At 41.3% G+C, this 25,999-nt stretch overlaps 1 protein-coding gene across 3 annotated transcripts in view; it reads right to left on the reverse strand.

Annotated features, from left to right (window-relative positions):
• Positions 1 to 25,999, reverse strand: part of BACH2 (BTB domain and CNC homolog 2) — a 357,131-nt gene that overhangs the window by 134,142 nt on the left and 196,990 nt on the right. Inside the window, exon 3 of one of the 3 annotated variants that reach the window (XM_059401070.1) lies at positions 20,104 to 20,252. The exons of the other annotated variants lie outside the window; for them this stretch is intronic. The gene's annotated coding sequence lies outside the window, so the exon portion shown is untranslated. The remainder of the gene's footprint in view (positions 1 to 20,103; positions 20,253 to 25,999) is intronic. 3 annotated transcript variants of the gene reach the window in all.

Genomic DNA, 25,999 nt, shown 5'->3' on the forward strand with positions numbered 1-25,999 from the left:
CCAAAGAAATAAAGAACATCAAAGAGATATATGCATCCCTAGGTTTACTGCAGCATTATTTACAATAGCCAAGATACAGAAGCAACCCAAGTGTCTACTGATAGGATGAATGGTTAAGGAAGATGTAGTGTGTGCGTGTGTGTATGTATGTAGGGGCGTGTGTGTGTGTGTGTGTGTGTGTGTGTGTGTGTGTAGGGGGGGAATATTACACAGCCATAAAAAAGGATATGATCTTGTCATTTGCAACAGCGTGGAAGGACCTAGAGAGTATTAGGCTAAGTGAAATAAGTCAGACTGAGAAAGACAAATTCCACCTGATTTCACTCATGTGTGGAATCTAAAAAACAAACCAAACCAAACAAACAAAAAGCAGAATCAGATATACAGAGAACAAACAAATGGTTGCCAGAAGGACAGGGGGTGGGAGATACAGGGAGACACCATAATGGTAAGGTATTTGGTTTGTGCTCACACACGGCACAGGAATCTTGTTTATAGCAGTTCCCAAACATGGTCCCAAAACACAGTGATTCTCATTCCACTAAGGGGGGATTTATTACTACCAAATGGGGTCACTGGTTCCACTGGCAGCTAGTTCCAGCCACAAGGATATTATTGTTCTGAACCCAAATCTCTTTCTCTGTAACTTCTACCTTTTGGTTCTGCTTTTTCTAGAGAGACAAAGTCCTTCCTTTATCTAAGCACAGCTGTTGTGTCTCCTGTTCTTATTCCCTTCTCCAGGCTGGCCCTCCACAGTTCCTTCAAATGCTGGTTACAGGACACACTCTCTCAAGGCCTTCCCATTCCTGATCCTGTTCATGAACCATGCTCAAATTTGTCTATTTATCTTGCCTCATGTACTATTAAAATCGTTTGAAATACAGTTAATGTGCTCTAAGTACCGTGGAGTCCAATGAGATCATTACTACTCTTTCTTTCTCTGGGCATCTGACTTCTGCTGTCACAATTAGGATAATGTTAGCTTTTCCAGCAACCACTTTGTTGGGGAGCAGGAGAAACAAACAAGCTCTTGCAGTAAGGCATGTTAAGTGCTGGGAAGGAAGCAGGCACTGTGCCGTGGCATCACAGAGGACGGGCATCTAATTTAGCCTGAAAGAAAAAAAAGCACTTAGAGATGATACTCGAACAACTCAAAGCAAGAGTCAGCCAGGTGGAGAGAGCAGAAGAGCTTTCCAGGTAGATGGGGAAAGATCTTGCAAAGGTAAGCTGGCATGAGAGAGCATGGCGGGACTCTTTTCCCTCCCCCACCTCCCCGTGTCTCCTCTCAATTCTTTTCTTCAGTTTTCCTCTGGCTTTGCTTCTTTCTCTGATGTCCTTTTCTGTCATCGAAGGCCTGGAATAAACTGCACTCTCCTGTTTTAAGAAGCATCCATCGTATGGAGCCCAACATTCTTCTTAGAATACCTGGGCACTGCAAGTATTAAGTGAGGGTTAAATTGCCAAAGCACTGGCAATGTTAATGTAATAAGTATTCTGAATCTGGTCTTCTTTTCAGAGACTGTACTTCCACCTCAGTGGACTGCGTGATTAGGGTCAAAAAGCAAATGGCGCCTCAAGAATTCAAAAGCGGCCAACGTTCCTTCAGAGCGCTGAGGTAGACCATGGCGCTCGGGAAGGATTTCACAGGCGTCAGAGGTCTTTGCCCCTTTATCAGCTGACCTGTTGTTCGCTTCACCGCCTCTAGCCAGTAGTGTTTGAAATAAGGCATTTAAGGATCTCTAAATTCCTGTTTCTAAGGCCAAACTCTTACCAAGGCTGTTTTCTCAGTCTGGAAAGCAGACAGGCTAGGAACTTCACCTTGGCAGGGGAATTCAAGAAACTCAAGATGTGGTAACTCATCCACCTGTCATTTCCTTCTGCTTGTTCCTTCCCTGCCTGCAGGCTCTCGGTCACCCGACCCCCTCCTCTGAAAGCGCATGACAACTCAAGGCTTCCCCGAAACCTCTGACAGGTGAACAAAGAGAAACACCTCTCACGAATCCAAAATATCAAAGGATAGAAGAGAGAACAGAACCTTTCGTAAAGAACCCTAAACATCCCACCAGAAAGTCCCAAACAACCCTGAAAAGTGAGAATAAAACTATCAAAAGCTGACAGAGGGTAACAAGCATTATTTCCAACCCACATTTGTCCTTCTAAAAAAAGCCAACAATCTACTGAAAAAACCCCCGAAATGTATGAAATCTAACATCGTTAACATATTTCCTGTCCTCACATAGCTTATAAAAAATGTTTCTGAGCTTTTCCCTGGCTCATTTACAATGACGAGAAGGAGCAAAAAGGAAATGCAACAGATGGGACTACCATCTTCTCTCACAGTGATTTATCTTTACTTGAGGTAGCTTGGGCAAGCTTTCAAACATTTCTCAGATGTACCAATAGCTTATTCCTGGTCCAGAACAATGAAGATGAGGTTCCCTAAAAAAAAAACCTGCAGGTTATAAGCCATGTTTACTATTCTCTATTTCTGTTATTTCTAAAAGAGATCACCTCAGCTTCCCCCCAACCCTCCCAGTACCGACTCCATGAGAATCTAATCTGGTGCTGATTTAGAGCTGACAGGTGGTACATGCATAATTAAAGATGACCTAACACAGAATGCTCTCATTCCTGGCATATTATCAGACACTTAAGCAAAGCAATTATCAGTAGGCAATCTTTTCTGTCAACAGAGATAGAGATGAAACATTTCTTCAATTAAGAGGATTTTGCAAGGATGCTGTATATATATATCCATTTGCAAATACTTGAAAGTCTTTACAGTATAATAATAGTAAGCCAGCTCAATGGAACACCTTTGGCCAGTGAAATCGTGCACCTCCCTTCTCCCTTATCCCAGAAGGTCACATTTTAAACATCGGAACATCAAAATAGGAACAATTCTGGGCACGACCCCGATCAGAGACCCCGATCCAAGCTGACAAGGAGATCTCTGCATTTTTCTGCCATCGTCCTGCTGGGGTTTGCAAATATACCAAACCGCCCTTTGAGGCTCAAAGTGGAGAAGGACAGGTTCAAATAAAAGTAAATTCAATTAAAATTTCCCTTTAAAACAGGCTTATTCCCTCTTCATGCTTCGCCAGTGTCAAAGGATTTCGAGAACTGTTATCAAGCCTTAAAACTTCATCTGGAATCTAAGTGATTTAAAGGAATTTTTTTTTTTCATTTTGAAGAAATAAATACTATTCAAAGGAAGAAGGATCTTGGCAAAATGATGGATTTCCCATTTCGGTGAAGGAGAGAAGAGGCACTGCATTTCCTAATAGAGTACTGTATTTTTTTTTATAAATTATAGTGCACACTTTATATAAATGAATGCATTTTAGCTTTCCTTAGAACAGAAATTGCTTTAATGTTGTAGCAAGACAAGTGATTTCATTTCTTTTTTTAAAGGGTGGTTTATACGTTAATGGGTTTTTTGAAGCCCGTGTAAAAACTGCCTTCCATGAGACAGAGAACTTCACAACGTTTGTGGTGCATATTTTGCCACATTTCACAAGGGGTCTTATTGTTTAAATTCTTATATCCTTATGTCATATGTGAACAAACGACCTTATTGTTCATTTGAACATGTCTTTATAGGATCTCTGGTGGTGGAGCTGGTGTTGTTGTTTGCATTTTTTTTCCTCATCAAGTCAGAACAAAAGTCTCTTTTTCTGCAGCACTGGGAACTCAGGGGAACAGGGCAGTGTGTGGCAGAGGCTGTCATTTGGAAACACACAACGATAACGTAAGTGAAGTGCTAATGTTAATGGGTCGACTTCTGGTGAGTAAATCAAGGTCCACAGTAAAGTCTCTTCCACAGAGCAGGCTTCAAGGTAATGTAAAACAGAAGCACTTACAAGGACAATTGAGAATCACCCGATAAACTGTTAAAGAGGCAGTCCTGCTGGGCAACCAGACCCAATTCCTTCCAAGATGTGTTTCACTGGGAAAATACTCCATTCAGAATATTAGGGAAAATATCAGTCATCTTTGGGAAAACAGAATCAGGTGGAGAGGTAGTGATGATGGTGGGATCGCTAATGGGGGATTCAGCAGGACGCAAACTCGAGTTCATTATATTTCTCAGAACTCAGAATAGCTTCTGAATGAGTACTCACAATTCTCTACAGACCTATATCTCCTAAGGAGCAGCCCCTTTCTCCCTTTCCAATTTTAATGTAAGAACAAGAAGAGAATACAGTCAGACACAGGTAGGAAGGCAGGAACCAGGATCCTCTACAGAGCGGAGGAGTATCTAAACCAGTTCCATTCGAGGTGCTGTTAAATTTCTCCCATCAGGTTAAATTCAGAAAAACCCAAAGATGTACGTTGACAGGATGCTGCATCAAGAGGCCAGGACAGGGGCGCCTGGGTGGCTCAGTGGGTTAAGCCGCTGCCTTCGGCTCAGGTCATGACTCAGGATTCTGGGATCGAGTCCCGCATCGGGATCTCTGCTCAGCAGGGAACCTGCTTCCTCCTCTCTCTCTCTCTGCCTGCCTCTCTGTCTACTGTGAACTCTCTCTGTCAAATAAATAAAAATAAAATCTTAAAAAAAAAAAAGATTTAAAAAAGAGGCCAGGACAAAGAAATATGTTGCATGTGTACTACCATGGCAAACAACAAAACACTTGTGATTTCCTAATCGATGTCATGGATAAAGAGAAAATATAAGATATAAGGCACATACTACCATCAAAATAAAGTTAAGAAAAAAGGAAAAAAAAACAAACTCTGGTGAGTTTATTTAGGGAGAGACTCTCATTTCCCATACAGCAAAGAGTCCTAGACTTTTATACAGCTTTAGTAAATAAAGCAAAGTCTATAAGCACAGTCTGTATGCCGAGGATGGCACATGGCACTAAGACATTTTATATCACGCTTCTACAGTGAGTTATTATTTTAGGATCGTCAACTAACAGTTTTTGAGAGTGCGCTCCATGCTGGGCTCAGTGTGGAGCTCAAACTCGCAACCCTGAGATCAAGACTGGAGCTGAAATCAAGAGTCGGACACTTAACTCACTGAGCCACCCAGATGCTCCCTTCAAACAAGATTTTTTTTAAGGTGATGGTGCCTTACAAAAAAAAGAAATAACAACCATTTTTCTCGTTAAACTAGGTTTTTCCTATCATCCCCAAAACTAGTTTTCCAAGTATCTTGGTTTTACTAAGTTTTAGGCTTGGATGAATAAGATAAGACTGTAACTATAGCGACAAAATAAAGACTAAAGCATACAGATGATATGGAGAGAGTATATTTTAGAAAGAATAAAAGTTAAATCCAAGATAATACTATTGTCACTGTTACCTATTTGTGTCCTATTTCAGAAAGGTTGCTTAAAACCTACCATCTGGAAGCCTTACAGAAACATTCCGCAGAATAGTATGTGTTCTTCCTGTTAACAGATTATCAGAGATGCTTATCAGGTTTATTTCCCTAAGGACAAAATACAACATATTCAAGAAAGCCAGAAAGGATGCAGTTTCAAATCTCTATCCATGGAGAAGGATATCAATGGAGAAGGTCACTTCTGGTTCAGAAGTGACTGTGTTAATTCCAGAGCCCTTGCAACTGGCTTTTTCAAGAACTGGCATTGGAGGTCAAACTAGACAAAGGACTGGCACATCTTCAGTGACTTAGAAGGCAGTGGGGCAACCAATGCTCTTATTCTCTTCTCCTAATTCTTCCCTAGAGCTAGTCTGACAGATGGACCACAAAACGGGTGGCCTCACCTCACTGCAGGGGGGTAAAAGAAAACAGAGGGGGAAAAAATAGTTTTTCACCCCAAACTGCACTCTAGGAATCCACTGTTCTTAACTTTGAGTTCTTTTACAAACCGAAATGCTAAGCGCCGGTGCCATTTGTTTCCCTTTGGAAGGGAAGGTGCTGGGAGAAGACCAGTGTTAAGAGAGGATTCAAGAGACATATGTTCTGGGGCGCCTGGGTGGCTCAGTGGGTTAAGCCTCTGCTTTCGGCTCAGGTCATGATCTCAGGGTGCTGGGATCGAGCCCCGCATCGGGCTCTCTGCTCAGCAAGGAGCCTGCTTCCCCCTCTCTCTCTGTCTGCCTCTCTGCCTACGTGTGATCTTTCTCTCTGTCAAATAAATAAATAAAATTAAAAAAAAAAAAAAAAAAGAGGGGCGCCTGGGTGGCTCAGTGGTTAAGCCGCTGCCTTCGGCTCGGGTCATGATCTCAGGGTCCTGGGATCGAGTCCCGCATCGGGCTCTCTGCTTGGCGGGGAGCCTGCTTCCCTCTCTCTCTCTCTCTGCCTGCCTCTCCATCTACTTGTGATTTCTTTCTGTCAAATAAATAAATAAAATCTTTAAAAAAAAAAAAAGAGACATATGTTCTTATTAAAGCAGGGTTTGAAAGGGAACAATGTGACAGAGAGAACGATGGTTGCACCCTAATACCGTATGTGGAATCCTCACTCACAGAAAAGAAAATAAGGGCCAGGGGCGCCTGGGTGGCTCAGTGGGTTAAGCCTCGCCTGCGGCTCAGATCATGATCCCAGGGTCCTGGGATAGGGCCCCGCATCGGGTTCTCTGCTCTGCAGGGAGCCTGCTTCCTTCTCTCTCTCTCTCTGCCTACTTGTAATCTCTGTCTGTCAAACAAATAAATAAAAAATCTAAAAAAAAAGAAAAGAAGGTCCAGTCTGTGCTGAACATCTAATACACCGGGCCACGAAGACGAAAGACATCCCCACACCAACCAATTCATACAGATCCACTTCCATTTATTCCTTTTCGAATGACCACATGCCCTATACCCCACGTCGACACGATGCGCTTTTACAGGTGTGCACTTGTAACTTCTGTGAACTAGAGAAGGAGAATACAAGATACCCAGCTGGAAGGGGAACCAGTGATTTCCTTCCCTGCAGCCGGTTCCACTGTAATATCTTCCACTTGGTGCTGACAGCTTTCTCTTCCCTCCTCTCATTCCGACACAATGCCGTCGGGTCTGTCTAAGTAATGCAATTTACTGGAGTGGAATTCCCCTGGGACCCTGTGCAGCACTTGGTGACAGTGTCATTTATACTCCCTAGTGTCGTGGCCTGACACTGATGCAGAAGCCTTCATCCCTCATTCACGGCGGAGCGTGAAATTTCACCTTCTGCTGTGCCCTTCTGTAGTGTGTGCGTCCAAATTTACTCCATTCAGCCTTAATTACAAACCTTGGTTAAAATGCTCTCATTAGATTTATATTTCTCACTCCAAATGTCAATCTTACTGAAAATTCCGATTTTCCCGGGGATTCATCCATTAGCAATAAACTCTAAAGCATTCCATGACTGAGTGCATTAAACCAGCAATGCGGACATGCACTTAAAATACATCATTAGAGTAAATCTCCATTGCAAATGCTTTACATTATTCAACCAGAGGAATAATGAGCTCAGCCCAGCCAGTACCCTCAAACTGCACATGAAGGATAAAACTGGCTGTTATCCTGGAAGAAGCACACGGTGTATCAATGGCATGGATTTCAGAGTCTCTGTCATTCCTTATGAAGGTGTGGGAGGAAATCACAGCCACAGCCTCATTCATCACCTTCCTTTGCCTATGGATTTTGCAGATACTCCAGTCTATGGCAAAATATAATAACGCAGGCAAAGTGTCTGTGTTCAGGGAGGGGACTAAAGCTATATAACCATAAAAGGGACTAAAGCGATATCCATAATGCCAAGAACTTTGTTAGTTACTTCAAATGATTTGCTCTCTCTAAAAAGCATTCTTCCATTTCATTCAATGGAAAAAATTCTAAAAAGCAGCACTGTCTGGATATATAGTAAGAACCTGGGCACCATTCTAATGAAAGACAGATCTTACTGGTGGACTTCAGCTGAGAAACCTCTCCACTCCAGCTTGTGGGGGACTAACGTTAAAAACCCAGAAACCCCAATGGTGATGCTGAAACACAAGGTGTAAGTTGGAAGTTGTATTTGTCAGCAGATAGGACAGACCATGAAAAAAATAATGGAGAGAAATTAAAACAAACAAACAAAAAACTAGCAAAATATATCGATTGGTAAAACCAAGCCTTCACTGTTTTCTATCACTCTCATGTTTCAATTCCTTAGCTTATTGATCTCATTTATCACTTCTTGTCAGGTCCCAGGTGAGGCAAAGTCAAGTTGCAGTCGTAATTTCTTTTTTAATTTGATAAATGAAAACACTGTATCCGAGAAAGGTCATGGAGGCGACTGAAGGAAGGGTCTGATGTGTACCCTTAGCATCTAATACTAAAGGTTAACCAAAGAAACTGAGTGATGCCTATCAATTATGACCTTATCATGAAAATAAAATATTTCACATTTTCCTTTTTTTTTAAGCAAGCTCTACACCCGGCTTGGGGCTTGAACTCACAACTCTGAGATCAAGAGTTGTATGCATTACCAAATGAACGAACCAGGTGCCCCAAATATTTTTATTTATTTAAATAGGCTCCATGCTCAGCGTGGAGCCCAATGCGGGGCTTGAATCACAGCCCTGAAGTCAAGATCTGAGCTGAGATCAAGAGTGAGACACTTAAACAGCTGAGCCATGCAGTATCCCTATATTTACTTAAAAAAAAAAAAAGATTTTATTTTTATAGTTTCAGAGAGAGCGTGCACACGTAAACAGGGGGAGCTGCAGGCAGAGCAGGCAGAGGGAGAAGCAGGCTCCCTGCTGAACAAGGAACCCAATGCAGGACTCTATCCCAGAACCCTGGGATCATGACCTGAGCCAAAGGCAGACACTTAATCAACTGTGCCACCCAGGCGTCCATACATTTATTTTTTTTAAATGGAAAAATTTGGTGGACAGAAAGACTCTTAGAAGGGCAGGTATACACGAAATTAAACAGTAAGTAATTTTTTAAAAAAGAATAAAAACTAAAAGAAGCAACAGTGATTGTTTTCTGCCTGTCAGTATCTGGTCATCTCTAGGACTGACTGGTAACCAGAATTGTAACAGATGCAATGTTTTCTGTAGGGAATTACACCACCATGGAAACTAATTGCTCCTGAAGTTTTGCCCATTCCCACCTGAAATATTTAAAATTGTACTTGATTACACCATTAGTGCTCTCTCTTTCAGAATGTATATCAGCAGGTACTACAATTAACATTCACAGATGTTAGAACTGAAATATCCATGTTTAAATAAAAAACATAGCGAGAAGGTAAAAATAACTAAATGTGCTCAACACCGTACTGATCTTAAAAGGAAAGAGAGGCTTACGTTGTGCTGGCTTAATGGCAAAATAAAGAAATACCCCCCAGATGGCATCGGTAACCCTATGAGGAACCAAACTACTCCGTAAATGACTTGTCGCTTTCTAATTGAGAAACAATGAACAGGAGGCTGACCATGTGTCCATTTAATTCCAAAATTCACACCCCAAGCATACAGGAGGAACCCCAAATGCCCTAAAAATCTCCAGCACATTCCTATGTCACAAAAGCACAGATCAGAGTAACAACCCCGTCGTTTTGTTAAGTGCTGGCTTTGTGCTTCATATACGTTATTTCATTTAATCCCCACAACCAAACTCTGAGGTAGGTGCTATCCCTATTCCCATTTTCAAACAAAAACAACCAGGCTTAGGAAAGATTAAGTAAACAGATCAAGGTCAGCCCACAGCCAAGCTCAGATTTGGTCCCAAGTCCTCCTTCTCCCAAAGCTCTTGCCTTGCTTGAACCACCATGCTTTCCTGTCTGCCTCTGCTGGAGAAACCAGTGAGGAATGTGATTTACAGTCTTCAATTTCCAGAGGCTTCTGGAATGACTGTCCTTCTGACTCATCTCATTTCACAAATGACATCAACCTGAAAGGCTCACAGCACTTGCAGACATTCTCATTCTTTGGAAATGCCACAGCCACTCAGCCAGTGGAATGGGGACAGCACCATCACTGGGATCACGAAGGTCCAAATTTCCCTGTGAACGCTGACGCCACCTCTCTTTGGTGTTTCTTCTAGCCACAAACTGGCACGTTATCGCTTATTGTGGTTGCAGCAGACTCAGCAGTCAGAGGAAGGGGAGTTTTTACTTGGTTAACTGCCCCACCCCCCAACATCTGTGTCCACGGAGGGCATTCCAGGACAGGCATGCTCTCCCTCATCCTTGTCCCCTTTCCCCACCAGCCCATGAGTCCCCACACGGAAGACGTGGCTAATCTCTTGGCAACACCACTAAGAGCTCCTTCCCTTGCTGTTCTACGAGTCTTCAAGAAACAACTTTCTAACAATGAGTCAAAAAGATGGATGCTTTAAAACAGCATTTCAAACAAGGCAATTACTTAAAAAAAAAAAAAAAAAAAAAGATCTGAAGATTCTATCACATCTTCTTTCAACCTTCCATCGACACAATCTGTTTATGTATGAGTCGTGTCTTTCTTCCTTCGGAAGGGGAAAATGCTGATAAAACTAGCACATGCAGACAAAAAGCGCAAAAACCTGGCCACCTCTTGCTGCTTAAACAGAGTCACATTTATTTCCCAATGCACCACTTACCAGACAGATGCAAAGATGTGGGCAAGCCAGTCATCAGAATTAACAGAGTGATTGTGCTTGCACTACATATTCTGATTTGTATGAATCTTATTTTTAGCCATGCACAAAGGGCAATAAATGGAAAATCTTATTCTAACCGCTACTTTTTCTGGGCCACCCACACTGCTCCACCTACCGCCAAGTTCACAAATGTACAAAAAACCCAACCCAGGGTTTGTCCTCACAAGGGATGCAAAGAGGCTAAAATGAGTGACATTTTTTCCAGTTAGTGTTGGTACTTTCACTCTTTTTCTGTATCAGGACTTTCAGGGAAAACAACGTTGACTTAATCTACAGGCATTTTCCAAGACTCTGCGCTGGTATGTCCTTCAGCGCACAGGCGAGCATGACCCGCCAGGCGCGGGCACTTCCCTGCTGCGAGCCGCATGTCAGCCAACTTTCAGCAAGGCAATGCACCCGCAGACGTTTCTGTACCTCCAGGGAGATGATACCTACCGCATTTTTGTTTTGAAACAACGACAACATTTTAAAAGTTCTTCAAATGAACCAAAGGGATCAGCAGAAGCATAAGCATTTCTAAGACGGAGCAGACGGTCGGAAATGATTTCACCCAAGTTGGGTCAGTATCACTTGCCCTAAATCTGCTTTTAGTTTGCAGTGGGACAATGCACACCAAGGCACAGGAGCCTCCTGCCATCCCCCTTCCCTCCCGTGCAGCCCCCTCCCCGTCCGCGCCGTCCACAGTCCCCACCGCATGGCCGGCAGCCCACCAAGCAGCTGATGCTAAGACAGACACTTTGAGAGCGAACCAGAAAAACACAGTGATGAAGAGGACGTTTTCTAGGGGCACAGAGAGGATAGAGATGAGGACCTCCTGCTGATTTGCCATCTCTTTAGACTTTTAGTGAAAAGTTAAATTATTAAGGTCCCAGGGGAGCAATTAAAATGCTTGTTCTTCCCAACCCTCTGCAGACCCAACAGCACACATAGGCAGGTAGTGATCAATATTTAAAAGTCAGCTCAGCAAAATAATTAAGACACAAAAGGAGGCAACTCTGAGAAAGGCGTCTTTCTTTACCTGTGTGCTTGCTCATTATCCAGAAACTAGAGGAAATGTTCTGTCATCCTCTGGTAGCTAACACACGCCCTGCGCAGCTAACACCTTCTTCCGATAACGCACGGTACTAGAACAGCCCTGGTGAGGTGTATCAGAAAACCTTTTTTGGGTTAGAGTCCACTCTCGTCAGACCGTCTGACTAGGGCTGTAAAAACACGGGTAATTAAGTGTTACGAAAAAGTGGGTCATACACCACTGAGATACAACCACACCGCCCCCAAACTAGCCTCCAAATGACTGTGCTCCGAGGAGGTGGGAGGGGTCTGAACACAGCGAAAGCAAAACTTTTATGTGGTGAGGAGCATTTTGGTTTTCACTGGTTTAGGTTAGAGAAAGTTAATCTCAATGTCAACTACAAACCAAATAACGTTTAACGCGTTCTTGAAATTTTATGACCAACGCCGGCTCTTCATGTAGCGGGAAATTCAGGTTACAATGTCATAAACTGTCCAAAGGACAGTCTCAGGCTTAAATGACATGCCCGTCCCCGGAGAGCGAGCGCTGTGACTCAGTGAAGCGAGGCGGTCAAACCGAAACTGAAGACAAAGTAGCAAATTCTTATTATCCACATTAGCATCTCCTTCTCCTAGGGAGGATCAAAGGACTGCACACCACTTCCCCACACCTGGAGCCAACCAACCTGGGCATTTAACAATCACGGATTTTTATCAAAACACCCTTGGACTTCTGTAGCAACAAGGCAAACATAGTACCTGCATTAACTGAGCACGTTCATTCATCTGTCACTCAAGAGACACCGAAATATTAATTCAGCACCTACTTGAGTTCTGATCATAAACAAGGATACAAAGGATGGGAAGGGGTGCCGAGAGAAGAACCTAGAAGAATCTGCTTTCAAAGAACTTCAGTCTGACACAGGGGAGAAGACCTGGTCATACCCATGCCAAATATAGATTAATCTTTTAAAATAAAATCTATTCTAGCAGCTGCTCATTATAGACTTCCTACCCTTTTTAAAAAAATTTATGTTCAATTAGCCACTGTATAGTACATCATTAATTTTTTTTAACTTTTAAATTTTTTTTATAAACATATAATGTATTATTAGCCCCAGGGGTCCAGGTCTGTGAATCGCCAACTTTACACACTTCACAGCACTCACCATAGCACATATCCTCCCCATCATTAGTTTCTGATGTCGTGTTTCTATTGACAAAAGACTTGCAGATAACATTCCTACACCATTTCTCAGATGAATCTTTTAATAATCCCCTAATTTATTTATTTATTATTTTTTTTAAAAAACCAGGGTTTTCTTTCAGTGCTCAAAGTCCTTTCTAACCTTGGCTATATGTTAGAATTCACCCTGATCCAAAACCTTAGCATTCTCGGGTCAGCTGGGTGGCTCAGTAGGTTAAAGGTCTGCCTTCTGCTCCAGTCATGATGCCAGGGTCCTGGGATCGAGACCTACCACAGGTTCCCCCTTCAGCAGGGAGCCTTCTTCTCCCTCTCCCCCTGTGGTGCTCTCTCTCAATCTCTGTGTCAAATAACTAAATAATTTAAAAAACAAAAAACAAAAAAAGTCCTAGAATTCTCCAAAGGGAAGCACAGAGTTACCAACACAATCCCAGGAGTTATCACACTACACCAGAAGAATCTGAAGAGAAGTGTCTTTGAAGGGGGATAAAGGATACAAAGCTGAAGGAAAACTCTGGTTCATAGCACAAGAAAGGATATATTTGAATCACATTTTGTTACCATCAGGTATAAAATTAGAGTTCTACTGGAGAACATATTGTTTGGATTATGGATGGGGAAAGGGGATCTGGCTAACCAAACTTTCCCATTTCTGGCAAATTCCATAGAGCATACTGAATATGAATTTTTACGTAACTAGAATACAATGAGTTGATCTAACATGAAAACCATCCTGTACATAATTAAATGCTTCTTTTCTGATTCCAGAGGCCCATGAGGATCTTGCAAGGCCACTCAATAATCTTTTTTATTAACAAAATGCAGAAATGAAAAAAAAAAACAGTTAATACTGATTTCCACTTGATAGAGATAATGGTGTATCTACACAGGTTCTTATAAGAGTTGATTAATGTAATTTGAAATGAGAAAAATAAGAAACTAGGAGATGATTGTCCTAGAAACTGATATCTGAAGTCTTCATTCTTAAACTCCACCAAATTTGTAAGATATAATCCGTCCAGAGTACTGCTTGTAAATTTGGAATCATTTGATTAATTGGAAAAAGTCTGGAAAAAGATACAAAAGTATTTAATAGTCAGGTGCTATCTAGGTGGCTGGATTATAGATAATTTATTTTCTTCCCTTTTCTGTTATTTTATAAATTATGTCCAATAAACATATTACTTTCACAATCAGGAAAATAAAGTTCTGCTTTGATGAAAGGAAACAATTATTCTCTGATTCTGCTCTTCCTACTAATGAGAAACAATTAATACATGGAACCCAGTATAATAATCTGGCCTGGTGACAAGTCAGACATGAAATACAGGAAAAATCTACTAGAAACAATAGATTAAAGCTTCTAGTTAAGTTCTGCGAGGACTCTTAAGAATCTTGCTACACTCCAAAATGTTGCAAATACCACTCTTCTGCAATGATCCATGGTCCTGGTACTCTCCAGCTGCAGCAAACCTCCAGATGCTAGGGCCATCACAATGACCAGTTTAATGGGGGAGGGCGGGGTGGTGTCCTTGTAAGAGCATGGTGCCCCTATTTGTGTTAAATCATGGCTCAGACAGAGGTGTCACTTTGCTAATGAATGGCACATCCAAAAGAGAGCCTATAAATAATTTCTAAAAGCAACAGATTGGAAATTACTAGAATAAGTTGATAAACTATTTGTGCTACAACTGATAATCACTTGGAAAAGCAACTTTATAATATGCATGGCTGAGTTTATTTGGAGAGTCATAGGGAATACCATTTGAAATTTTTGATTTACATATTAACGTATATTACCATGCTGGTGAAATCACCCCTGTCTGTACCATTAGGGTATATGCAGAGAATGAAAATTAATTTTGATGATGCCTTGAGCAGAACACAATTGTGAAACTGAATGCTACAAGTAAACATATCATACATTCTTTTAAAAAAACACAACAGAATTGGCTTCAAAACTATGCCAATGGTTTTCCAAAAATTCCAGGAACTAAATATACATGTTCATTAAATTATTTTCTATAGTACTCTTAATACCATTAATATCACAACTTTTAAATTGCTTCCAAGCATAATACACTTAAGGACAACATCTGAAATTTAAACTCGGACACTGGAAAGGCAGTTAAAGCCAAAACCTGCACAGTTTTTCAAGAAGAATAAAAATTGTGTATTTCTCTTCCACAAGTCAACAGTTTTAGATCATTAATTAGGGCAGGAAAAATGCTAAAATAAAACTTCAGTTAACTGGACTAATTTGAGGACAGGAAGATTTTTGTTTGTTTCAACTTTCTGGTCAATTGGCAGACAGCTAAGAAATGCTTTTGTTCAGAATATTTCCAAAGTAGTTTCTTTTCCTAATTTTAAAACATTGAACCATTCTCAATGATTCAGCAGGTCAGTGTCATCAGGTACAGATATCCCCCAGGGTATATTCTCCATTTTTACTAAAGCAAAACTCTCTTGTTTTCTGAATATCTATTTCTGAAAATGGGAAGTGGGATGTGTACGGTAGGGAGGGTGGGGTGTGCGGGTGGCGGCCAACTAGGGGTGCGGAGATGTGAAGGTCAGTTAATTCAGGCTTCTGGGTTAGTTGGGTTCCAGGTAGCTAAGCTATCACCAAACACGAATTCGGTGTATGCAACGAGGCCATCTGATTCCTAGGAAACATGAGCGCCTACAAGGGGCGTCCCCAAGGGTCTATCTTTGTTGGTGTTCTCTACCTTACGTCATTCCATCTGGGTGACTTGGTTTGCTGGTCTTCTCTGGGGGAAACCCATGTCACTGTGTCCATCTAAAAATTAAGGTCTCTAAACTCCTGGGGTTGAGTTTATTTTGATTTGATTCTACAGCCATGTTATTTCAACTCGGGCTTAAGGAGCAGGCAGCCACATGTGGAAGTCACGGATGAAGAAACATTTGCTTTTCTGTCTCTTGGACTTGCTGCCCTGGATTGTCTTTTCTATAAAAACCTTTCATTCCAGTTTTGGATATCTTAGTTGCTGAAACCTTTACTTTGCCCTCTTGCCATGACCTAGAGAGTTTATCTCCAAGCAGGTTTGGAGAGTCTGGGTAGGAATGATAGGGCTGATTTACACATATTGTGCTTTAACACTGATGAGTTAATTTCCTCTCTCTCTTGGTTATACTTTTTCCTTAAGCCAAATACATATATATATATATATATATATATATATATATATATATATATCTGAATATCTATTTCAGATAGAAATAGAGGATGAGGAGTGTTTTATATTTCATTTGGACTCTGGAGAACAGGCATTATATGTATATGTATATATGTATGCAATAAACACACACATACACACACACACAAATAATCTTGGGTATTCCCTGATTATTCCTTCCTCCTCCCTTAAGGGGGCGTGGGATAATTTAGGACATGGGTTTCTGAGCTTTCTGGAACTATGGGTCCTTATGCACTGCTCTTAAGGAATGATAAGCCCTGGTCAGACTCAAGCCAGGACCTGAATGTCGTACAGGAGGTCTGAGGAAATCATGGCTCCTGGATCCCACGAAACTCTGCTGACCATTTTCCAAGTCCAGCTTTCAGGAAACATAGAAAAAAAGCAAAATCTCCCCAAAGTCGGGTCCAAAGAGATCAACCTCGTAAGTTCAATCCTGCATATTTGTCCCAGAATTGCAGGACTGACTAAATTGTTCGGTGATACAGGTACACTGACACCTTAACCTACAAAACTACAGTGATTTGGTGATGAGGAGTATTTTATATTTCATTTGGACTCTGGAGAACAGGCATTATAATAATTTGAGGCCCTGTTCCAGGAGAATTATCTGCTATTAATTTTGTTCCATAGACTTCCTTTTCCTACTAGGCTTCAATCTGTGGCTAATATTATAATCAAGTCTGTATCCCCTAGTTTGTGCCTCAGCATCCGCCCCTACTGAGGAAGACCTGCTGCGTGTCTTAGCGAAGCACACAGGTAAGACCGTGCATTCTGGTGCTCTATTGGACTCGTTCGGGAACACACAATTCAGATGAACTGAGCAGCCCCGTTACAGGTGCACAGGTGGGCACCACTTCCTCCATCACAGTGAAACAGCTTTCCTGTAGGTGTCAGGGGCATTTGGTTGACATTATAGCTGTTTATGGCAAATTGCCCTGGGAGTTTCTGACATACCTGTCCTTGCCCTGACAGAAAACCCTCCCTGGGACTGAAGTACACATTCTGCAGATCCCTCTCCTTTGCCCAAAGGGTTCCAGGGAAAGAATCAGGGCGGAGGAAGGTCTGAGGTCCATCGCCAACAATTCTCACCCCACCGTCGCAAACTGTAATAACCTTGTCAAGCTCTAGTTAGTTATTCTGCATAACATTCTTGGAAGGAAAGTGAGTTCCGGTATTGAGTTTTAAAAAATCACTAATTAATTATTAGTTAACGAATTATTTTTTACTAGGATAAGATATATACATATTTACCATTTTTAAAGTATATTCACATTGTTGCACAGTCATCACCACTATCCATCTCCAGAAATTTTTCATTTTCCCAACGTGCAACTACCCATTTAACACCAACTCCCCATTCTCCTCTATTCCCAAACCTTGGCACCCTTCATTCTATTTTCTGGCTATAAGCCCAAAAACTCCAGACACTTCATGTAAGTGGGATCATACAATACTTGTCATTTTGTGTCTGGCTTACCTCATTTAGTTTCTTCAAAGTTCATCTATGTTGTGGCATGTGTCAGACTTTTGTATCTTTTTAAGGCCAAATCATATTCCATTGTATGTACATGCTCCATTTTCCTTACTCATTCATCCACTGATAGATGTTTGTGTCGCTTCCACTTTTTGGTTACTGTGAATAATGTTCTAGGAACATCTGTTCAAGCTCTGCTTTCAGTTCTTTTAGGTATATCCCCAGAAGTGGAATTGCTGGATCCTGTGGTAATTCCATGTTTACTGTTTTGAAGAACTGCCATACCATTTGGTATTTAGGTTTTTTGTTTTTTGTTTTTTGTTTTTTTAATTCATAAGCTTAATTGTTTAATGCAGATTCAGGTTGAGAGCAAAACTGAGTGGAAAGGAGAGAGGGTTCCCACACGCCCCACCTCCCCACCCCCGTCCCCACACAAGCAGGACTCTCTAGGCACTCAGAGACTTGAGCACTTCACCCCAGGCAGCAGGGAGTGATCTTGGCAGCCTCTGCCAGGTAGGGCAGGAGCTCTAAGCGTGGAGTCACCTGAGGTGAGTCACCTGAGGTGTCCGAACAGCTTTCTTCCTTCCCAGCCTGCACTCATGCAACCGACTGCCATCTAAGGTCATCCCTACAGGAAACCTGACGTGTAAACATGGGCACTCACAGATGCCAAAGCAGGAAGGCGATTAAGGAGGGTTTGATCCAATCTACTTCTTCCATATCATGGCAAAGGTGCTTCATACACTCGAAACGTTGCTTCCAAGAATGCTGTGCAGAGTAACTCGTTAGTGCTTGACAGAGGTGTCATATTTTGTGAGGGTGGAGTAAGAAAACAGTTACCTCACTCACAACTCTCTCAGCCCTCTTACCCGCCGAGTTACGCAGTGGGCAGCGCCCACAAGACAGCTCTGGATTAATTCCTTCCAGAACTCTTTCAACACCTACCAGTTTTTTGTTTGATTTATCGGATTCTGTGATTTTCATTTTACTTTGTTTCTTTAAAGATTTTTAGATTTATATATTTGACAGAGAGAAAGAGAAAGAGCGAGAGAGGGAACACAAACAGAGGGAGTAGGAGAAGGAGAAACAGTCTTCCCGCCAAGCAGGGAGCCTATTGTAGAGCTGGATCCCAGCACCCTGGGATCATGACCTGAGCTGAATGAAGGCAGACGCTTAACAACTGAGCCACTCAGGCGCCCCATGATTTTCATTTTAAATACACGGACTTAAATCTATCTCCAGGATTTTTGGTTCTGCCAATGGCTAGGCAATAGATAAGCTCCTTCATTATGTCTGCTTTGGAACTGCTTTATTAACAGCAATTAGTCTCGATTTCTGTGAGTTCTAATAAAAGAACTGCGGGTCCTAAGTGCCACTCTGAATGAACATTTACCATACCAAGTAAAATATTATAAATCACAATGCTTATCCACAGATTGAAAATGCCCAGAAATTTCTCATACATTTCCTGGACAGCATCACTCATACTATTTTTATACTCACGCCAACTCAATGAAACAAAAGAAAAATGTTTAAAATTCTTACAATGAAAGCTAGAAATATCCAAAATGCATATATATTCGTAGGCACATATGTACATTTGCATGTATGCTCACATATATCCAAATGCACATTTGTTGAGCCAGAATCTTCCACTCTTTTCCATTAACATGGAATAAATTGCTCTTGTCCTCAGTGGAGAGGTGATTGGCTTATTCCGAAGTTAACCCTGATCCTCAAACTATGTCACTCCTGAGAACTTAAAACCCCACAAAAACCAGGACTTGATGACTCAGACTATTAATTAGAGATGCACCTGTCTTCCCACATGCATTTTGTAAATCAAGTCCCATCTAAGTGTATGAGAGGAAAGATAAGACTCAATGATTCACTCTGAAAAGCAGCGATAGATTTCTCAACCCAAGAGAAAAAAGGATTTTCCCTTTTGAGTATCTAAAAACACAGATGAGCGTGCCCGCAAAAGGACTGTAGCTGTCATTTTCGCTTGATACAGCGCAGTCAGTCACCCTCGTTATAAATCCAAGGACAAAGAACCACTGGTACCATTGACTAAAGCCGGCACAGAATACAGCACCTACTTGCCTGAACTTTCTGATGTGACGGTGCCGAGAGGACCTTAAAACTCTTTTCTTGAGAGATGAGTTGATATATTCAGCAAAGCACTAAATATCTTAATTTAGTGTCATTTAATAATGAATATTTAATACATTTTTTTCTCCCTGTATCGTCCATCCTTTCAGTGACACTTGAATTGAAGCAGTGATTCTCAGAGTGGAGTCCCTGGACCCCCTGCCTCAGTATCACCTGGAAACTTGTTAGCAAAGCAACTTCCCAGCCTGCCCCAGGTCTGCGGAATCAGAAATTCTGGGCACGAGGCCCAGCAAGCTGTCCTTTAACAAGCCCTCCAGGTGACTCTGATGCAAACGAAAGATCCACTGAATTAAGGAGCCACCAATATGCAGATTCTACTCCCTGCTCCCTTCCTCAATTAGAATTTTCAAGATACTCTGTTGAAAGAAAAGTCACCCATGGGGGTTTAGGCTACTTGCTATTATCACCTAAGAAAATTCTTACCGTTGTTTGGTTTGAGGAAAGTAACCTTGGTGAAAACTTACATGTAATTTTTCCAGGCTCTGTGCTGGCTTCGAGGCTTAGGACGCAGGGAACTGGGCGAAGGGAGAGATGAGAAGGCTCCAGCAATCCATTCAGACATGGACCCCAAAGCTTTGCAGGGGAACCTTGTGACAGGTCAGTGAGTGTCCACCTGAATGGGGGCGGAAGAGCTGTCCATTAGCAGAGTAAACCTCGCACCTTCCTGTTCCTCCCTCCCTCCAGCCATCCTGCTCACCACAAACAGAATATGAGAAAACAGTCCATAGGATTAATGCCTGGGCTCAATCCTATTCCCTGAGCGTTTCCTGAAGGTGAGTATCCTTAACCGGGGACTCTTTGGAACCCCAAAGCAGTTTGGAGGTGGGTCACTGTTCAACCTCATGAATGTTTTTCTTTCAAAACACCAGAACACCTTGGTTTAGAAGACACATGTGACTGCAGTAACAGGAATATGCAGGAAGCAAGGGATAAATTCAGGAACTCTGACCGAAATGAGAGGATTCTCTGATGCCTTACATGTTTATTTTTTTTTATTTTTAATTTTTCCTAGATTTTACTTATTTATTTGACAGACAGAGATCACAAGTAGGCAGAGAGGCAGGCAGAGAGAGAGAGAGGAGGAAGCAGGCTCTCAGCTGAGCAGAGAGCCCGATGCGGGGCTCGATCCCGGGACCCTGAGATCATGACCTGAGCTGAAGGCAGAGGCTTTAACCCACTGAGCCACCCAGGTGCCCCTTAAATGTTTATTTTTAATATTCTTTTCTGATGATAAATTGATACATGCTTGTTGTAGAACATTTGGAAACTATGGGAAAGCATAAGGAAAAGGTATCAAGAAACAGACTTAATTGTTGGGCATAGACCAGAGCGGAGGTAGATGGAGGGACGGGTGAAATCCAGGAAGGGGATGATGGAACACACCGTTGTGATGAGCGTCGGGTGGCGTATGGAAGTGTTGAATCCCTATACTGTACACCTGAAACTAAGATAACACTGTATGTTAACTAACTGGAATTTACATAAAATGAAAAAAAAATAAAAAAAGGAAGATCAACTATACCTTTGGCACTGATACATGACTAATGATATTTCGTTGTATAGTTCCACAACCACTTCACCGAAACTCCCAAGTTTCAGAATGTTTTGGAATTCAGAATTGTTTGGATTTTAAAACTATTTGGGTGCAACAAGCATTTATCACATAACATTCCATCACGGTCTGGAGCAGCACACATTTCATAATATTTCTTCAGCAAAACAGATGCATATTCTTATTAAATTGGATAAAATAGAATCTCACATTAGTTCCAGCCAGGTATTTCTACCAAGGAAATTACAAAAACAAAACAAAAACAAAAACAAAAAACCCTCCAAAACCCAAAACTTTTGACTTTGGAATGCTTTTGAATTCAGAACTGGGAATAAAAGATTGTGGACCAATATTCCTTTCAAGGAACAAAATACTCCTCAAGAGTTTTGTTTCTTTTCTTTTCTTTTCTTTTTTAAAAAGATTTTATTTATTTATTTATTTGAGAGACTGAGAGAGCGCACGAGAGTGCAAGAACACAAGCAGGGGGAGAGGCAGAGGGAGAAGGGTAAGCAGGCTCGCCACTCAGCAGGGAGACTGAAGCTGGACTTGATCCCAGGACGCTGGGATCATGATCTGAGCAGGAGGCAGGTGCGTCACCAACTGAGCCACCCAGGTGCCCCTCAGAGTTTTGTTTCTATTTTTCATTTGATGTTAAATGCCTGTGAGCACTTCCCCAAGTTATTAAAAACACTTCAAAAACATGTTTTTCAATGTCTATGTGATATTATACCCCAAAGAAAAGAGTTTTATGTAATGATTTCATTTGGGGAATTACAGTTTTTGTTGTCGCTAATGCAAATAAGTCTTTGGGGGACATATCTGAATATCAGATTGGCCTGAATTTCTGAATACTATCTTAGATATAGATCCTTAAAAAGAATTACTGGGTCAACTAGTGTGATCTTTAAGGGTCTCGATGATTTTCCAGAAAAGCCATACCAATTTATACTCCTAACACAGCATGAGTGCCTGGTTAATTTGTTTAATTACCCACATTATCATAGGCATGGAAAAAAATACACTTGCATCTCATACATCTTAACAAAGCTCTAATCAATGATAATCATGCTTAGGAGATTTTATTTTTGTTTTTCTTACACAGAAGATAGTGAACAGCTCACTATCTTTGACACAACAAGAGCGAATGGGATCAATGTGAGTTTACCCTCAAGCAGAACCTCATTCAAGCAGACTGAATCCCATCTGGGCAATGACGGAGTTGTCACTTGTCCATGGGGTCTTAACTTAGAAAAAGGTATTGGGGCGGGTATGGGAATAATTCAGACGTCATCATGAGAAGACAAATAATCAGAAGTTAATTATTTGTGGGCTGATTAATTCTGTTTCTAGGCTCCTAAGGACTTGTGTTTCTCTTCCTTTTGGTGTTTTGTATTTCTTGGACGTTTTGCTGCTACTCAGCAGCCATCAGAAAGAGATGTGAAGACAAAATCATCAGACAAGCTAATAATAATGAATGCTAAGCCTTCTGAGTGCTTACAGTGTGTCAACTCTGGTCCCAAGTACGATATGGGTGTCATCTCATTTAATGCTAAGGGCACTGGTTTAAAAATCAGTAGCTGCAAAGTTTGAAAGCATGTGCTCACTCATCAATCACGCTTCCATCCTAATAAGTTTGGAGGAATTAGAAGTTTAGAATTTCAAAGACCTATCCAAAGCCTAGGCTCTTATAACCATGACCCCAAGTATGGTTATAAACCACAAACTTTACTTCTATGCTTTTTTGATCAACACCCTCTACAAGATCTATCCAAAGCAGGGGGAAATGACATAAATAAAATACAAGGAAACTCCAGATAATAATAAACACTTGGGAAGTCCTGTCTGTATAGGAGGGACGCCATACCTCTTACAGGACAATAGAGAGTTAGGAGTCTGTCCTGTAACACAAAACAGGGTATATGCAGAGAAGACACAAAGATACACCCACAATACATACTTCAGAAAATAAACCCACAAACACAGTCTTCCCAGATGTGACTACAAATTGGTAGTGATAACATCAGGACTCACAACCTCCAGTTTCTTTTCATTTATAGCTTTGGCTAATAATTTTTCTCTTTTTCCTTTATATGTATTTAATCTTACTGGATCATTGATGTAGAGAATGCTACCATTTTCATATGCGCCTAAAAGAAAACTGAAGAGATACTTTCTTATTATATGGAATGAAAATAACGTCACTCTTTTCCTTGTCTATAAACTCAATTTCTCAATAGTAGAATATATTCTATAAAACGGCTGAGGTTCAGAGAGAGAGAGAGAGAAAGAAACACACAAAAAAATTCCATTTTATTCTGGGAGTGTGTCGAGTTGATCTACCCAATAATCTTATCTTAGTAAGGGATGTTTCTATCAAAATATCAAAAGACCAAAAGACAAAAGATGTATCAAGAAGTGAATCATTTCCTTCACTGTGGCTTCTCTTTATAATTTAAGTAACATTCTCGTGACAGGTAGGTGTCAAGTGAGTAGAAAGGCTCCTACATGATTTTTCTTTGCCACAATCATATATGTGGTTAATTTTCTAAGTATCCTAGGACTATAGGGTGTGAAAAATAAAAGTAGTAAGAGAGGAAATGACCCCTCAAAGAACATACTTTGTTTTTTCCCAAATGCCTAATTGCTTGGGGGGAAAATACAAAAAATAAAATAAGCCACCTACTAATAACAGAAATGATTACCAGAAACTCTTTATATACTCAAACTGCACAACTAACATTTCTAAAGCTAATTACAAATTTGGATTCTCTCATTTTAAAAATACACTTCGAAGCAACCCACTTCTGTTTTAATGCTGAACCGAAGTCTGTGCAATTGGCACACTATCAAAGTAAAAAAAAATGCGTCGCTTGAACAAAGTTACCACTTTCAATGTCACTAAATCTTGAACTGCAAAATACCACAAGCTAAAAACTAGTAATACCATGTGGTTATGTTATCTTACATTTACAAAGGAATGTATAGTTTCCCAAGCCCTAAGGGGGCTGAGACCTCTGTTATCACAGCAGCTTTGTTATCTTGGGGAGGTCATTCGAAGCCTCTGAGCCCAACACCTTTCACAGGTTCTTGGGAGGATTAAATGAGAATGTACATACAAAAAAATTTTGCAAATTATAAGATATATGTAAAATGTGGGGTATCATTGTTCTTTTTCCTAGTGACTCTGTAAGGCATAAATCCACCAATCCTCATTTCATAGTTAAGGAAACTGACAATAGGAATAAATAGAAAAATAAAAGTGCCAAGTTAGGATATTCAAGCTCTGTCTCTAAATTGGCCACAAACTGGCTAGGTGACTCTGTGACTTTTTTCTTCAGTAAAATGAACGGGTAGGATGAGGTGATTTTAAGGTCTTCTTGAAGCCAATGGTTCTGTAATCTGGGACTCGGCCATGCCTTGGTGGTGAGAAGGCTGCCCTTAGAAAAAGTCTTTGTGGGGAGCCTGGGTGGCTCAGTGGGTTAAGCGGCTGCCTTCGGCTCAGGTCATGATCTCAGGGTCCTGGGATCGAGCCTTGCATCTGGCTCTCTGCTCAGCAGGGAGCCTGCTTCCCCCTCTTTCTCTGCCTGCCTCTCTGCCTACTTGTGATCTTTCTCTCTGTCAAATAAATAGATAAAATCTTAAAAAAAAAAAAAAAAACAGAAAAAAGAAAAAAAAAAAGAAAAAGTCTTTGGGAGCAGTCCCTCCTGGAGGCCAAGTGCAGCAGCCTCCAGTGCTGGGATGGGGGGCGTCCCTAAGCAGTCTCTCAGCTCTCAGGATAGCACTGGCATTAGGGAACTCATTTTACTGGATCAAGGGGAGGTTGGAGGATACTAGGTGAATGGCCAGGGCCTCTGGGCCACAGGAAGTACGTACTGGAGGAACTTGAAACAGTAGCTCTTTATTAACTGGTACAGACATTTCACATACTAACTGGTGTCGTCAAATAAGTCTATACCGTTGTACTGTCAGTCTTGCTAACAGCCCCACCATTATCTGGTTCTCAGTTTCAAAGAGATTAGCCCCTTCTGTGGGCCACTCACCTTTCTTGACTGAACTCCTACAGTGCTGGGGAGAGAGATGTGAAAGGACTACTTTTTTTTTTTTTGAAAGGGCTACTTTTTGAATTATGAGTACACATCGTGGTCACATGGGACACTTGAAAAAGACTGGAGCCACTGACTTCGGTCTCTACTAATGATACTCTACCAGCACTAACACAACTTTCTGTGATGACAAAAATACTCAATATTTGTGCTGTCCAATATGGCAGCCACCAGCCACATATGGTTATTGAGTACTTACACTCAGTAAGTGCGACTGGGCAATGGAGGAACCGGATTTTAATTTTGACGTATTTAAATTCAAATAGCCACGCGTGGTTAGCAGTTACCTTATTAGACACTACAGATCTAGGCTGCCTTACATGCTAGTTCTCTTGGACATATTTCAGACCCCAGGAGCCCATTCTGGACAACACTCATTTGAGAAGTTTTTACTGACCTTCTCCTGTGGCCGGGCACCATTTAAGTGTCTTAAAACAATGGTGAATGAGAGCCATGGACACTTCCTGCCCTCATGGTGTTTCTCAGCTAGACTGATTTCCGAAGACCTCACAAAGCCTTGAAGTGGTTCACAGGACTGTGCTTAGGAAAAGGTGGGTGAGTAGATATGGTAATGCTACACTAAGCATGAAAGCACAGCTTTTTCATTTCTTCATAATTACTGTTAGAGAAGCTGGGGGAAAGTTTAAAAAGAGATAGCTGGATGATTACTGTTCATTCACTTACAAGTAAAGTAACATATCCCAG

This window comes from Mustela nigripes, chromosome 5 (assembly GCF_022355385.1).
Source record: "Mustela nigripes isolate SB6536 chromosome 5, MUSNIG.SB6536, whole genome shotgun sequence".
Lineage (NCBI taxonomy): Eukaryota > Metazoa > Chordata > Mammalia > Carnivora > Mustelidae > Mustela > Mustela nigripes.